At 42.5% G+C, this 16,687-nt stretch overlaps 1 protein-coding gene across 1 annotated transcript in view; it reads right to left on the bottom strand.

Annotated features, from left to right (window-relative positions):
* The window catches only part of slc12a4 (solute carrier family 12 member 4), a 151,737-nt gene that overhangs the window by 133,847 nt on the left and 1,203 nt on the right, over positions 1 to 16,687 (bottom strand). The gene's annotated exons all lie outside the window — the stretch shown is intronic.

The following is a 16,687-nucleotide window of genomic DNA, read 5'->3' as shown; positions in this document are numbered from 1 at the left end:
CAAATCCTTGAACTGCGGAGAAAACTGGAGCACCAGGCAGAACCCATGGGAAGAACATGAAAACTACATGCAGTCCCCCAAGGTTGGAAAAGAATCCAGGCTGCTGGCACTAAGTAGCATGATCTCATGCACCATCAAGTTATTGCTTTCAATTTGATAAACCCAAGTCTAGCACACTAGCTTCTTAGTGACAAAAGCAGCCAGCTGAACTGCCCATGTACTGCATAGACCCAGAGTTTGCAAGTGGTAAAGCCACATTAACTTGGTGAATGAGTCAGTTATTAGTTGAAAATAATAGGACACTCAGCATAAATCATATCCCAAAATCTTTAGATAATATATAAGTACCTTATCAATGATTTACACCACGATTACTAATCATTAACCAGCTGCAAAAATCTGTTTACTTTGTTTTAACGAAACCGTCGCTATGCTACTTAAGACAGTAGTCCAAGCAGTTAGGATGTATATTCAACAATAGGAATGGAGAAGTGCTGTTCTCTAAATACGTAGAGTATCTGGGAGCCCAAACACAGCACAAAACATACTGAAACCAGTTTAACTGAAATGTGACAATATAGTGGAATCTCTTTCGCTATTATAAATTCAGGTCAAGTCCTAATTAAGATGATCCTATTGCAAGCTTAAAAACACAAACTCAAAAATGCCTTTTGCAAACTTTTACTAAAGGGCTTATAGCAAACACACAACGCTTTTGAAGTGCAGTCTCTGTCGCATTATAAGAAGCATAAAAGAAGAGGTAAAGGATCAGATAAACGTGTGTTGGTCAGGAAGAAATATTCACAAGAATATCGGAGAGTGCCCCTAGCTTTGCTTCGAAATTGGCACTTTTTATGTCCATCTCCAGGAATGATTGGCTGCAGTTTAACATTTTATCCACAAGGCAGCACCTTTGACAGTGCAATGCTGCCACGGGATTGCACAGAGTTTTGTATTCAAATTTCATGGATGTAATTTAAACCTATAATAATCTTTCTGAGTGTGGAGGATAGGATGCTGCCACTGAGCCATATTGCCAGTACAAAGTAGAACTTTGTTCAAATCACTTTATATACTTGCAGTGTAAATGCATACTGAAAAGTCACTACTTGAGTCGTCCAAGGAACGTGCAACGTTCCAACTGTTGTCAAATTTGTAAAAGTTTAAACTGGGCAATTTTGGCAACAGGAACCTGCTAATTTACCGTATTGCTTTGTCAATATTAAGTCACTACTATAAAGTTCAAACAATTTATCACTCATCATCATCTTTGGATCTGAGAAATCTAATTTCATATTAGCTGTGTCAGAGCGCTTAGATATCAGTTGAAAGGACAACCACAAGAGCCACATTAATAAAGACACAAAAGTTCACCTCACTCACTTTGTCAGGCACAATGACATTTCCAGATGAATTAACCAAATCATCTCATGGATCTGTCCCAAATTAAAAGAAGAAACAGTATCCTCTTTCAGTGAAATGAACCAGAAGAATGGGTAATCCAAGATGGAGGACGGGAAAAATTTCTGACTGTAGCAGCTGCTCCTTTATTTAGGTATTTTAGGTGTTGGAGGTGATTTCCTTGAATTCCAGGAGCAGCAGTTACTGTTTTATATGCTATTGCATTGTTTTGGAACTTTGAAAAAGAAAAGGTCAAAACAACAGCAGTTTTAAACAAAAGGGAGAAGAACAGACAAAGGAAGCACATGGTGAGGTCAGTGCAGGAGAGAGAGAAAGAAACTGACACCAGAGTGAACCTACACAGTTACTGCCTTTGCTGTTTGAACTCGTGGATCACTAGACATCAGAGTGCGTCTGGGAAAATTAAGAAACAGTGAAATTCACAACTGATCTTGGAGGAACTGTTTGGGTGAAGTTCACAGCACAGAAACAGATAAGTGTATTGTTTTTAAGTGTGACCTCCAGAAAGTCTGCATAGTGCGTAGAGTGGGTTCTTTCTTGATTATATGTTTTTTGAGATATATCTCTTGATTAAACTTAAAATAAGCCATAACTATTAATTTAACCTGGAGCAGTATTTTGTAGAGGAATAAGCCGGTGTTATTTTCTGGCCTGTAGAATGTGAAGGAGCAAAAATGGCCTTTAGTCAAGTGATGTGTGCTTCTTGTCGGATGTGGGAATTTAAGAGAGTTTAAGGATTACAGCAGATTATATCTGCAATAAATGCTGTGGGTTGCAAAACTTGGATCAAATGGATGGATTGGAGAGCCAGAAGCAATGAGGAATTTGCAATAGCAACAGTATGTGATGGATGGCACTTATAGGAAGGGGAGGGGGAAGGGGGAAGTCTCAGATACAGTCACAAAGATGGGGTAACTCCAGGAAAGGTAAAAGAGATAGGCACCAAGTGCAGGAGCCTTCTGTGGCTATACCCACATCAAACAAGTATGCTGTTTTGGAAAATGTAGGGGGTGATGGATTCTCAGGGGAACGTAGCATGAACAGCCAAGTTTCTGGTATTGAGACTGCCTCGAATGCAATGAGGGGTACGTCAGGTACTAAGAGATCACTTGTGTTAGGGGACTGTCCAGTCAAAGGTACAGACAGATGTTTCTGTGGCCAGCAGCGAAAAACCAGAATGGTGTGTTGCTTTCCTGGTGCCAGGATCAAGGATGTCTGAGAGAGGGTGCAGAATGTTCTAAAAAAGAGGACAGGGGCCAGCAAGAGGTCATTGTCCTCAATGGAACCAACAACATAGGAAGGGAAAAGGTGGAGATTCTGAAGGATGATTACAGAGAGTTATACAAGAGGTCCTCGAGAGTAATAATATCTGGATTATGCCCGGTGCTATGAGCTAGTGAGGGCAAGAATAGGAGAATAGAGCAGATGGATGCATGGCTGAGGAGCTGGTGTAAGGGGGAAGGAGTCACATTTTTAGAGCATTGGAATCTCTTGTGGGGTAGAAGTGACCTGTACAAGGAGGACGGTTTGCAACTAAGTTGGAAGGGGACTAATATACTGGCAGGGAGATTTGTTATAGCTGCTCGGGAGGATTTAAACTAGTAAGGTGGGGTGGCTAGGGGTGGTGTATGGGATCCAGGGAGATAGTGAGGAAAGAGATCAATCTGAGACTGGTACAGTTGAGAACAGAAGCGAGTCAAACAAACAAACAAAAAAAAAATAAATTCAGGGCAGGCAGGGACAAGGTAGGACTAATAAATCAAACAGCATTTATTTCAATGCAAGGGGCCTAACAGGGAAGGCAGATGAACTCAGGGCATGGTTAGGAAGATGGGACTCAAAGCAATCACAGAGACATGGTTCAGGGATGGGCAGGACTGGCAGCTTAATGTCCCAGAATACAAATGCTACAGGAAGAATAGAAAGGGAGGCAAGAGAAGAGGGGAATGGCGTTTTTGATAAGGGGTAGCATTGCAGCTGTGGTGATGGAGGATATTCCTGGAAACACATCCACGCAAGTTATTTGGGTGGAACTGAGAAATAAGAAAGGGATGATCGCCATTAATGGGACTGTATTATAGACATGAAAATGTGTTGCTGGAAAAGCGCAGCAGGTCAGGCAGCATCCAAGGAGAAGGAGAATCGACGTTGCGGGCATGAGCCCTTCTTCAGGAACGAGGAAAGTGTCTGACAGGTGCTGAGGAAGGAGATGTGGCTGTGGTAGCGAATCTGTTTGAGAACGTGGCTGAAGAGCTTCTGGGCAGAGGAGATGACTTGGGGTGTGCAGTGAGAGAGGGACTCACTGAAATCCTTGTAGAGGGAGGAAGAGAGCTTCTTCAAGGAAGGCATCCTTGCAAGAGGATTCGTAGTAGGTTAAAATATTCTAGGAGAAAGTGAGGACTGCAGATGCTGGAGATCACAACTGAAAACGTGTTGCTGGAAATGCGCAGCAGGTCAGGCAGCATCCAAGGTGAAGGAGAATCCACGTTTCAGGCATGAGCCTGTATTATAGACCCCCTAATATTTCGAGGGAAATTGAGAAACAAACTTATAAGGAGATCTCAGCTGTCTACAAGAATAATAGGGTGATTATGGTAGGGGATTTTAACTTTCCAAACACAGACTGGGACTGCCATAGTGTTAAGGGTTTAGATGAACAGGAATTTGTTAACTGTGTACAAGAAAATTTTCTGATTCAGTATGTGGATGTACCTACTAGAGAAGATGCAAAACTTGATCTACTCTTGGGAAATAAAGGCAGGGCAGGTGTCACTGCAGGGAGCACGTTGGGGCCAGTGACCATAATTCCATTAGATTTAAAATAGTGATGGAAAAGGATAGACCAGATCTAAAAGTTGAAATTCTAAATTGGAGAAAGGCCAACTTTGATGGTATTAGGCAAAAGCTGACTGGGGCAGATTTTTGCAAGTAAAGGGACGGCTGGAAAATGGGAAGCCTTCAGAAATGAGATAATGAGAATCCAGACAAAGTACATTCCTGTCAGGGTGAAGGGAAAGGCTGGTAAGTACACGGAATGTTGGATGACTAAAGAAATTGAGGGTTTGCTTATGAAAAAGAAGGAAGCATATGTAAGGTATAGAAAGGATACATCGAGTGAATTCTTAGAAGAGTATAAAGGCAGTAGGAGTATATTTAAGAGGGAAATCAGGAGGGCAAAACGGGGACATGAGATAGCTTTGGCAAATAGAATTAAGGAGAATCCAAAGGGTTTTTACAAATACATCAAGGCCAAAAGGGTAACTAGGGAGAGAATAGGGCCCCTCAAAGATCAGCAAGGCGGCCTTTGTGTGGAGCTGCAGAAAATGGGGAGATACTAAACGAGTATTTTGCAACAGTATTTACTGTGAAAAAGGATATGGAAGATATAGAATGTAGCAAAATAGATGGTGACACCTTGTAAAATGTCCATATTACAGAAGAGGAAGTGCTGGATATCTTGAAATGCATAAAGGTGGATAAATCCCCAGGACCTGATCAGGTACCCTAGAACTCTGTGGGAAGCTAGAGAAGTGATTGGTGGGCCTCTTGCTGAGATATTTGTATCATCGATAGTCACAGGTGAGGTGCCAGAAGACTAGAGATTGCCTAACATGGTGCCACTGTTTAAGAAGGGTGGTAAGGACAAGCCAGGGAACTATACACCTGCGAGCCTGACCTCGGTGGTGGGCAAGTTGTTGGAGGGAATCCTGAGGGATAGGATGTACTCTATTTGGAAAGGCAAGGACTGATTAGGGATAGTAAACATGGCTTTGTGCGTGGGAAATCATGTCTCACAAACTTGGTTGAGTTTTTTGAAGAAGCAACAAAGAGGCTTGATGAGGGCAGAGCAGTAGATGTGATCTATATGGACTTCAGTAAGGTGTTCGACAAAGGTTCCCCATGGAAGACTGATTAGAAAGGTTAGATCTCATGGAATACAGGAAGAACTAGCCATTTGGATACAGAACTGGCTCAAAGGTAGATGACAGAGGGTGGTGGTGGAGGGTTGTTTTTCAGACTGGAGGCCTGTGACCAGTGGAGTACCACAAGGATCAGTGCTGGGTCTTCTACTTTTTGTCATTTACATAAATGATTTGGATGCGAGCATCGAAGGTACAGTTAGTAAGATTGCAGATGACACCAAAATTGGAGGTATAGTGGATAGCTAAGAGGATTACCTCAGGTTACAACAGGATCTGGACCAGACGGGCCAATGGCAGGTGGAGTTTAATTCAAATAAATGTGAGTGCTGCATTTTGGGAAAGCAAATCTTAGCAGGACTTATACACTTAATGATAAGGTCCTAGGGAGTGTTGCTGAACAGAGACCTTGGAGTGCAGGTTCACAGCTCCTTGAAAGTGGAGTCACAGGTAGAAGAGAAAGTGAAGAAGGCGTTTGGTATGCTTTCCTTTATTGGTCAAAGTACTGAGTACGGGAGTTGGGAGGTCATGTTGCAGCTGTACAGGACATTGGTTAGGTCACTGTTGGAATATTGCGTGCACTTCTAGTCTCCTTCCTATCAGAAAGATGTTGTGAAACTTGAAAGGGTTCAGAAAAGATTTACAAGGATGCTGCCAGGGTAGTAGGATTTGAGTTATAGGGAGAGGCTGAACAGGCTGGGGCTGTTTTCCCTGAAGCATCAGAGGCTGAGGGGTGACCTTATAGAGGTTTACAAAATTATGAGGGGCATGGATAGGATAAGTAGATGAAGTCTTTTCCCTGGGATCAGGGAGTAGAGAGCATAGGTTTAGGTTGAGAGGGGAAAGATATAAAAAGAGAGACCTAAGGGGCAACGTTTTCACGCAGAGGGTGGTACGTCTACGGAATGAGCTGCCAGAGGAAGTGGTGGAGGCTGGTACAATTGCAACATTTAAGAGGCATTTTGATGGGTATATGAATAGAAAAGATTTGGAGGGATATGGGCAAGGTCCTGGCAGGTGGGACTAGATTCGGTTGGGATATCTAGTCGGCATGGACAGGCTGGACCGAAGGGTCTGTTTCCTTGCTCTAGCTCTCTATGACTCTATGACAAAAGGGTAACTGGGGAGAGAATAGGCCCCTCGAAGATGAACAAGGTGGCCTTTGTGTGGAGCTGCAGAAAATGGGGAAGATACTAAATGAGAATTTTGCATAATTATTTATTGTGGAAAAGGATATGGAAGATATAGACTGTAGGGAAATAGATGGTGGCATCTTGCAAACTATTCAGATTACAGAGGAGGATGTGCTGGATGTCTCGAAACAGGTAAAGGTGGATAAATCCCCAGGACCTGATCAGGTGTACCCACGAACTCTGTGGGAAGCTAGAGAAGTGATTGCTGAGTCTCTTGCTAAGATATTTGTATCATCGATAGTCACAGGTGAGGTGCGGAAGACTGGAGGTTGGCTAACATGGTGCCACTCTTTAAGAGTAGTAGTAAGGACAAGCCAAGGAACTATAGATCAGTGAGCCTGACATTGGTGGTGGGCAACTTGTTGGAAGGAATCTTGAGGGATAGGATGTACATGTATTTGGAAAGGCAAGGACTGATTAGGGATAGTCAGCATGGTTTGTGTGGGAAATCATGTCTCTCAAACTTGATTGAGTTTTTTGAAGAAGTAACAAAGAGGATTGATAAGGGCAGAGCAGTAGATGTGATCTATATGGACTTCAGTAAGGCGTTTGACAAGGTTCCCCATGGAAACTAATTAGCAAGTTTAGATCTCATGGAATACAGGGAGAACTAACCATTTGGATACTTTTTGTTATTTACATAAATGATTTGGATGCAAACACAAGAGGTATAGTTAGTAAACTTGCATATTACAACAAAATTGGAGGTGTAGTGGACAGTGAAGAAGATGACCTTCGATTGCAACAGAATCTTGATCAGATGGGCCAATGGGCCAAGAAGTGGCAGTTGGAGTTTAATTCAGATAAATGCGAGGTGCTGCATTTTAGGAAAACAAATTTAGCAGGACTGAAACACTTAATGGTAAGGTCCTCTGTTGCTGAACAGAGACCTTGGGATGCAAGTTCATAGCTCCTTGAAAGTGGAGTCACAGGTAGATAGGATAGTGAAGAAGGCGTTTGGTATGCTTTCTTTTAAAGGTCAAAATATTGAGTACAGGAATTGAGAGGTCAGGCTGCGGCTGTATAGGACATTGGTTTGGCCACTGTTGGAATATTGCATGCAATTCTGGTCTCCTTCCTATCGGAAAGATGTTGTGAAACTTGAAAGGGTTCAGAAAAGATTTACAAGGATGTTGCTAGTGTTGAAGGATTTGAGCTATGGGGAGAGGTTGAACAGTCCGGAGCTGTTTTCCCTGGATCATCGGAGGCTGAAGGGTGACATTATTGAGGTTTACAAAATTATGATGGGCATGGATAGGATAAATAGGCAAAGTCTTTTCTGTGGAATTGGGTAGCCCAGAACTAGACGGCATGGGTTTAGGGTGAGAGGGGAAAGATTTAAAAGGGACCTAAGGGACAATCTTTTCACGCAGAGGGTGGTACGTGTATGGAATAAGCTGCTAGAGCAAGTAGTGGAGGCTGGTACAATTGCAACATTTAAAAAGCATCTGGATGGGTATATGAATAGGAAGGGTTTGGAAGGATATGGGCCGGGTGCTGGCAGGTGGGACTAGATTGGGTTGGGATATCTGGTTGGCATGGATGGGTTGGACCGAAGATGCTGTACATCTCTATGACTCTATGACATAGGAGTGGAAGGAAGGCCGTTTGGTCCATTGAGTCTACTCCGCCATTCAATCATGGCTGATGGCATTTCAATGCCATTTACCCACTCTCTCTCCATAGCCCTTAATTCCTTACAAGAAAAAGAATTTATCGATCTCGGCCTTGAAGACATTGAACATCCTGGCTTCTACTGCGCTCTGTGGCAATGAATTCCACAGGCCCACCACTCTCTGGCTGAAGAAATGCCTCCTCATTTCCGTTCCAAATTGACTCCCTCTAATTCTAGGGCTGTGCCCACGGGTCCTAGTATCCCCGCCTAATGGAAACTGATTCCCAGTGTCCACCCTTTCTAAGCCATGCATTATCTTCTAAGTTTCTATTAGATCGCCCCTCAACCTTCTAAACTCTAATGGATACAATCCCAGAATCTTCAGCCGTTCATCATATGCTAGGCCCATCATTCATGTGAATCTCCGCTAGACATGCTCTAGTGCCAGCAGTATGTCCTTCCTGAGGTGTTTGGCCCAAAATTGGACACAGTATTCTAAATGGGGCTTAATTAAAGCTTTATAAAGTCTCAGTAGCTCATCGCTGCTTCTACAATCCAGCCCTAGAGATAAATGACAATGGAACAGCACACTGACTCAGTGGTTAGCACTACTGCCCACAGCACCAGGGTCCCAGGTTCAATTCCAGCCTCGGGTGATTGTGTGTGGAGTTTGCACATTCTCCCCATGTCTGCGTGGGTTTCCTCTGGGTGCTCTGGTTTCCTCCCACAGTCCAAAGCTGTGCAGGTTAGATGAATTGGCCATGCTAAATTGCCAATAGTGTTAGGTGCATTAGTCAGAGGGAAATGGGTCTGGGTGGGTTATTCTTTGGAAGGTCGGTGTGGACTGGTTGGGCCAAAGGGCCTGTTTGCACACTGTAGGGAATCTAATCTAAATCTAATAATTACATTTGCTTTCTTATCCATGGACTCAACTTGTAAGTCAACCTTTAGAGAATCCTGGACTAGAACTCCTGGCTCCCTTTGTACTTTGGCTTGATGAATTTTTTCACCATTTAGAAAAATAGTCCATGCCTGTATTCTTTTTTCCAAAGTGCAAGACCTCGCACTTGTTCACATTGAATTTCATCAACCATTCCTTGGACCATTCTCCTAAATTGTCTGAATCTTTCTGCAGCCTCCCCACCTCCTCAGAACTACCTTCCTGTCCACCTAACTTTGTATCACCTGTGAACTTCGCCAGAAGCCCCCCAATCCCTTCATCCAGATCATTAATATATAGAGTGAACAGCTGCAGCCCCAACACTGAACCCTGCAGGCTGCCATTAAGAAAAAGAACCTTTTATCCCAACACTCTGTCTTCTGTCAGACAGCCAATCCTCAATCCATGCCAGTAGCTCACCTCAAACATCATGGGCCCTCATCTTACTCAGTAGCCTCATGTGAGGCACCTTATCAAAGGCCTAGTGAAAGTCTAGGTAGATAACATCCACTGGGTTTCCCTGGTCTAATCTACTTGTTACCTTTTCAAAACAATTTGAACTAGTTTGTCAGGCATGATCTCTCCTTACTAAATCCATGCTGACTTGTTCTAATCCGACCCTGCACTTCCAATAATTTAGAAATCTCATCCTTAACAATGGATTCTAGAATTTTACCTACAACCGAGGTTAGGCTAATCAGCCTACAATTTTCCATCTTTTGTCTTGATCATTTTTTGAACAAGGGGGTTACAACAGCGATTTTCCAATCATTTGGGACTTTCCCTGACTCCAGTGAGTTTTGAAAGATTACAACCAATGCCTCAGCTATTTCTTCAGCAACCTCGCTCAGAACTCTAGAATGTAGCCCATCTAGACCAGGAGATTTATCATATTTTTAGACGTTTTAGCTTTTCTAGCACTCTCTCTTTTGTAATGGCTACCATACTCAACTCTACCCCTTGACACTCCTTAACATTTAGGATAAATGGAGTGAACCTCCATGCAACATGGATGTAGCCATTGTGAAAGGTCATCATAGTACATATCATAACAGATTGTGGAAACTAAGCTGAAACATTATTCCGGAGTTTCTTGAACATAACAATTCAGGTAGCTGTGGGAGTCAGTCGGTTTATAGTGGATATACCTGGACTACACCTCCTCCCACCCTGCCCCCTGTAAAAACGCCATCCCTTATTCCCAATTCCTTCATCTCCGCCGCATCTGCTCCCAGGAGGACCAGTTCCAATACTGTACAGCCCAGATGGCCTCCTTCTTCAAGGACCGCAGATTCCCCCCAGACGTGATCGACGATGCCCTCCACCGCATCTCCTCCACTTCCCGCTCCTCCGCCCTTGAGCCCCGCTCCTCCAACCGCCACCAAGACAGAACCCCACTGGTTCTCACCTACCACCCCACCAACCTCCGTATACAGCGTATCATCCACCATCATTTCCGCCACCTCCAAACGGACCCCACCACCAGGGATATATTTCCCTCCCCTCCCCTATCAGCGTTCCGCAAAGACCACTCCCTTTGTGACTCCCTCGTCAGGTCCACACCCCCCACCAACCCAACCTCCACTCCACTCCCGGCACCTTCCCCTGCAACCGCAGGAAATGTAAAACTTGCGCCCACACCTCCCCCCTTACTTCTCTCCAAGGCCCCAAGGGATCCTTCCATATCCGCCACAAATTCACCTGCACCTCCACACACATCATCTATTGCATCCGCTGCACCCAATGTGGCCTCCTCTATATTGGGGAGACGGGCCGCCTACTTGCGGAATGCTTCAGGGAACACCTCTGGGACGTCCGGACCAACCAACCCAACCACCCCGTGGCTCAACACTTTAATTCTCCCTCCCACTCCACCGAGGACATGCAGGTCCTTGGACTCCTCCATCGGCAGAACATAACACGACGGTTGGAGGAAGAGCGCCTCATCTTCCGCCTGGAAACCCTCCAACCACAAGGGATGAACTCAGATTTCTCCAGTTTCCTCATTTCCCCTCCCCTCAACTTGTCTCAGTCGGTTCCCTCAAATCAGCACCGCCCTCCTAACCTGCAATCTTCTTCCTGGCCTCTCCGCCCCCACCCCACTCCAGCCTATCACCCTCACCTTGACTTCCTTCCACCTATCGCATCTCCATTGCCCCTCCCCCAAGTCCCTCCTCCCTACCTTTTATCTTAGCCTGCCTGGCACGCTCTCCTCATTCCTGATGAAGGGCTCTGGCCCGAAACGTCGAATTTCCTGTTCCTTGGATGCTGCCTGACCTGCTGTGCTTTAACCAGCAACACGTTTTCAGCTAAAAGTCACAATATCCTGGGCTTCATTAAAAAGGCATAAGTATCACACAAAAAAGTTATGCTGAATCGTGTAAAATACTGACTCAGGTTCAATTGGAGTATTGTATCCAATTCTAGACAACAAACTTTAGGAAGTGAATAAGCTTTTGAGGCAATGCATTAAAGATTCATGAGAATTGGCTTAGGGATGAGGCACTTTTGGTTATGTGAATGGTTTGCAGCAATTAGAGTTGTTCCTCAGGAAGGATATGTTGAATGGAAATTTCAAAGATTTTGAAAAGCACGTGAGACCTGGATAGAGAAGACAGGGAGAATTGTCTGAGATGAAAGATTAAAAACTCGAAGATCAACTTAAAGTGATTGACAAAGAACAGAAATGCCATGAAGAAAAACATTCTCTTTGAAAAAAAACATACCATTAAGGTTGGAACATGATCCATGAGTGTCATGGAGACAGATTCAATCAATGCCCTCAAAAAGCAGAGATTGTGCAAGTACTTGAAAAGAAATTAAAATTGCAATGCCATGGAGGAGTGCTGGGGAATGGGTCATGTTGAAATAATACTGCAGGCAGCCAGCATGGACAGGGGTTAAAAATAGTCTTTTCCTGTACTTTAACTCTTCTGTGATTTTGTGACCTGTTTCAAACGTACTTAAACAAATACAAAGAACAAAAGGAAAGAGAGCACATAATCCTTCAGGGCTATGCTGATCCAGTTCCTCTATCTAAACCTGGTACCTATTTTCTAAGGGTCTGTATCCCTCTGCTCCCTGACTATTCACATATCTGTCTAGATACATCTTAAAATGATCCTATCATGCTCGCCTCTACCACCTCTGCTGGCAACACACTCCGGGCACCCACCACCCACGTGTAAAGAGTTTTCCATGCATATCTCCCCTAAATGTTTCCTCTCTCACCTTGAACTCGTGACCCCTAGTAATTGAGTCCTCCACTCTGGGAAAAAGCTTCTTACTATCCATCCTGTCTATACCACTCATCATTTTGTAGACTTCAGTCAGGTCCCCCATCAATCTCTATCTTTCTAATAAAAGTAATCCTAATCTACACAACTTCTCTTCATAGCTAGCGCCCTCCAAACAAGGCAACATCCTGGTGAACCTCCTCTGTGCCCTCTCCAAAGCATCCACATCCTTTTGGTAATGTGGTGACCAGAATTGTATGCAGTATTCTAAATGTGGCTGAACCATAGTCTCATGCAACTGTAACATGGCCTGCCAACTCTCGTACTCGATACCCCATCCAATGAAGTAAAGCATGCCATATGCCTTCTTGATCACAATGGACCTGCATTGCCATATTCAGGGAACAGTGGACCTAAAAAACCCAAATCTCTCTGCACATCAATTTTCCCCAGGACTTTTCCATTTACTGTATAGTTTGCTCCTGAATTGGATCTTCCAAAGTGCATCACCTTAGAATTGTCTGGATAGAACACCATCAGCCATTTCTCTACCCAACTCTCCAATCTATCTATATTATGCTGTATTCTCTGACTGTCCCCTTCACTATCTGCTATTCCATCAATTTTAGTGTCATCTACAAACTTGCTAATCAGACCACCTATATCTTCCATATTATACACCCTGGACCTCATGAGACTTCACCTTCTTCATCGGCCTACCATGGGGAACCTTAACAAATGCTTTACTGATGTCCATGTGTATGACATCTACAGCCCTTCCCTCATAAATCATTAAGAGGAAACATAAAGATTACTTTTAAGAAACTAGGGTTAGGAAATAACCAGTTGATTAGTTGGATATTTGAAAAAGATTAAATAATATATTATTCCAAATCAGTAGATTAGTACTTGAAATGCATTTAACAAAGAAAATTTCTCATGAAAATCCTTTCATAGCAGGAAGAAATCAAGGATTACCTCATTAGTTGGGAAGGAATGCTTTGACTTTAAGTTGCATACATTACCCAATTTGTAAACTTACAAATAAATAAACAATAGAAATGCAGTGGTAATGAGAACATTTTCAAGGGTAAGATTTTTATATATAAGCAAATTAACTAATGTGCAACAATTTACAACATCAGAATGAAATAGCACGTGAAAAGTTATTCCTTCAAGCTCAGTCACTATAAACGTTGAGCAGATTTATTTAGTTGTTAAATTTACTTTGGTAGCATTGACACCATGAAAAGAGAAGAGAAAAGTGTGACCAGAATAAACGGATTGCAAAAGGGGCTAAATGTATTGCAAGTACAGATAATGACCATACACAAAATGACAATAGATGCATTTGGTATGAACAATGGTTTTCAAGAGAAAAGACAGAAATACAATTAAGGAAGAGAACAAGAGAAGTGAAAGATTTACATTGTGCCTTTCACTTTAGCACATACCCAAAAAGCTTTACAATCAATTAAGTACTTTGTAAATGCCGCCACCCTCAATATTGGAAAATGCAACAGGCAATTTGTACAAGTAATCTCCTACAAACTGCAAAACATAAAATAGTCCAGATATTGTTGCAAGTGACACTGTTCATTGGATTTACACTTGACCAGAACACTTCTGACACTCTGCACAGCAGGGTATGATCAGCCAAAGAATCAAATGGCACAGCACTTGTGAACAGGGTAGACACAGTATAGTTTGGAAGCAGACTGAAGAATTGTTAGTGCACGGGCTGGAACAGTGAACCAAATGTCAAATCAGTCACTGAAAGCAGAATCAAAGAAAGGGAAAACATAATGAGGAAAGAAAAAAAGGTTAACCTCTTTTTAAATCCCAAACACTAATTAAAATAAGACTTCACAATTTTCAATAAAAAAGGCGCATCTAGAAGAAAATAAGAAATACTATTAAAGAGGGTATTTTGACTCTATTTAGAGCATTTATTCTGTAATTACAATAAATAAGAACCATCACACTATCCACTGCATGTGAATTGAGATTCAGAATGAGAATGAGATGTACTTCTAGAAACCTTGGACAACTTCTCAACTTCTGTATGTAGCTTCATTTAACAGTTAGAAATTAGTCTAATTTTCATATAAATAGTGAATTGTGGTGGTAGCTTTAGCCTAAGTATCATTCTCACAACAAAATCTGGCACAATCTGCTTTGGTGACAGAAGGCAGACAAGGACTCGCTTCAAATTTCATCTATTTTTTTTAATAAAAACCACCTCCGACAGGGAGCACAACCTCAGTCATGCAAAGAACAAAGCAAATATACAGCCAAGGAACAGGCCCTTCAGCCTCCAAGCCTAAGCTAATCCAAATCCACTGTCTAAACCTGTCGCCCAATTCCTAAGCATCTGTATCCCTCTGCCGTGCCTGTCTCCACTACCTCCGCTGGTAATGCGTTCCAGCCATCTATCACCCTCTATGTAAAGTATTTGCCTTAAGTTTTTTACCCCTCACCTTGAAAGTGTGGCCTCTCGTTATTGAATCCTTCACCCTGGGAAAAAGCTTATCTCTATCTACCCTGTCTATACCCTTCATGATTTTGTAAACCTCAAATCAGGTCCCTCCTCAATCTTTCTTCTAATGAAAGTATCAACTGAACGTATGAAAGTATGATACTACAGTATCAACTTGGATCATAAAAATAAAATAAAGATTTTTGTTGTTATAATACCCTTTGTAAATCCCAGGTTATCCAAAAGTTCTTTACAACTAAAATACTTTAAAATGCAAGCACAAATGTAACATAGGAAATATGGCAGCCAATTTGCATGCACATTTCCTTAAACAGTGACAATGATGGACAGATTTTTTTTGTGATGATGATTGAGCAATATTACCGAAGATAACACTGCTTTTCAAAAACAAAAAATGTACAGGGCTTTTTATCATGTCTCAAAAACGTTTAGTACCTCATTCAAAAGACAGTATCTAGGATATTATGTCATTGCAGTGGAGTGTTACGAGAACAGGGACCATTCACCTCTTCAAAACTTTGCTGCCATTTAATACAATCACAGCTAATCGAACACTTCAAGACACAGCAGTAACAAATCCCCCTGCAGGGATATCAGTCCCAATCCTGCTAAGATGTGACCTATCTAGCCTGTACAGCTTCCCATGCCTGAAAACTGGCCCCAATGCCTCGGAAATCTGACACCCTCCCCCTTCCATACCAGTTCTCCAGCCATGTGTTCAATCATTTGATCCTCCTATTCTTATGTTCATTGGCATTTGACACCAGTACAGAATCAGATAGCACAGGAATAGGTCCTTCGGTCCCACCCATCCATGCCAACCATAATCCCAAACTAAACTAGTCCCACCTGCCTCCTCCCGGCCCATATTCTCCCCCACCCCCCAAAAAAAATCTTTCCCATACATATACTTATCCAAATATCTTTTAATTGTTGTAACTGAACACACAGCCACCACTTTCTCAGGAAGCCTATTCCATGATGCAAACCACCTTCATTTGCCACTCATGTCTTTTTTAAAATCTCTCTCCCCTCTCACCTTAAAAATATGCTCCTTGGTCTTGAAATCCCGCATCCTAGGGGAAAGACAACTACCATGTACCTTACCTATACTCTCATTATTTTATAAACTTCTATCACGTCACCTCTCAACCTCCTACATTCCAGTGAAGAAAGTCCCAGACTATCCGGCTTTTCTTTATATTGCAAGCCTACTATGCCCGGCAACTTGCTGGTAAATCTCTTATGAACCCTCTCCAGCTTAACAATATCCTTCCTATAACTGGGCAGCCTGAACTGGACACAGTATTCCATAAGATGTCTCAATGTCCTGTTCAACCTCAGCATGACTTCCCAATTCCTATACTCAAAGGACAGACCAATGAAAGCATGTGTGCCAAATGCCTTTTTAACTACTCTTGCCTTTTTAACCACTGTCGGAATGTGATGTAAACTTCAAAGAGTTATGTGAGTGAACTCCGAGGTCCTTCTGTTCTACAACACTACCCAATACCCGACCATTAATTGTATAAGTCTTATACTTTTGCCTAAGCCCTATACTTGTTTATTGTACCAAAATGCTATCCATTGCACTTATCCAGATTGAACTCTGTCTTTTTTCAGCCCATTTACCCATTTGTTCAAGATCCCCTTGTCCTCTTAGAAAGTCTTCTTCACTGTCTACTACGACACTAATTTTAGTGTCATCTGCAAACTTACTAACCTTATTTTTTATATTGTCATTCAAATCATTTATATAAAAATGACAAACAAACAACAAAAAAAAGGACTGATTCCTGTGGAACACTGACAGTTACAATTATGTATCCAAATGGCAAGCTCACCCTGAATCCTATGTGAA

This window comes from Hemiscyllium ocellatum, chromosome 17 (genome assembly GCF_020745735.1).
Source record: "Hemiscyllium ocellatum isolate sHemOce1 chromosome 17, sHemOce1.pat.X.cur, whole genome shotgun sequence".
NCBI classification, from domain to species: Eukaryota; Metazoa; Chordata; class Chondrichthyes; order Orectolobiformes; family Hemiscylliidae; genus Hemiscyllium; species Hemiscyllium ocellatum.
This window is presented reverse-complemented; position numbering and strand designations above follow the sequence as displayed.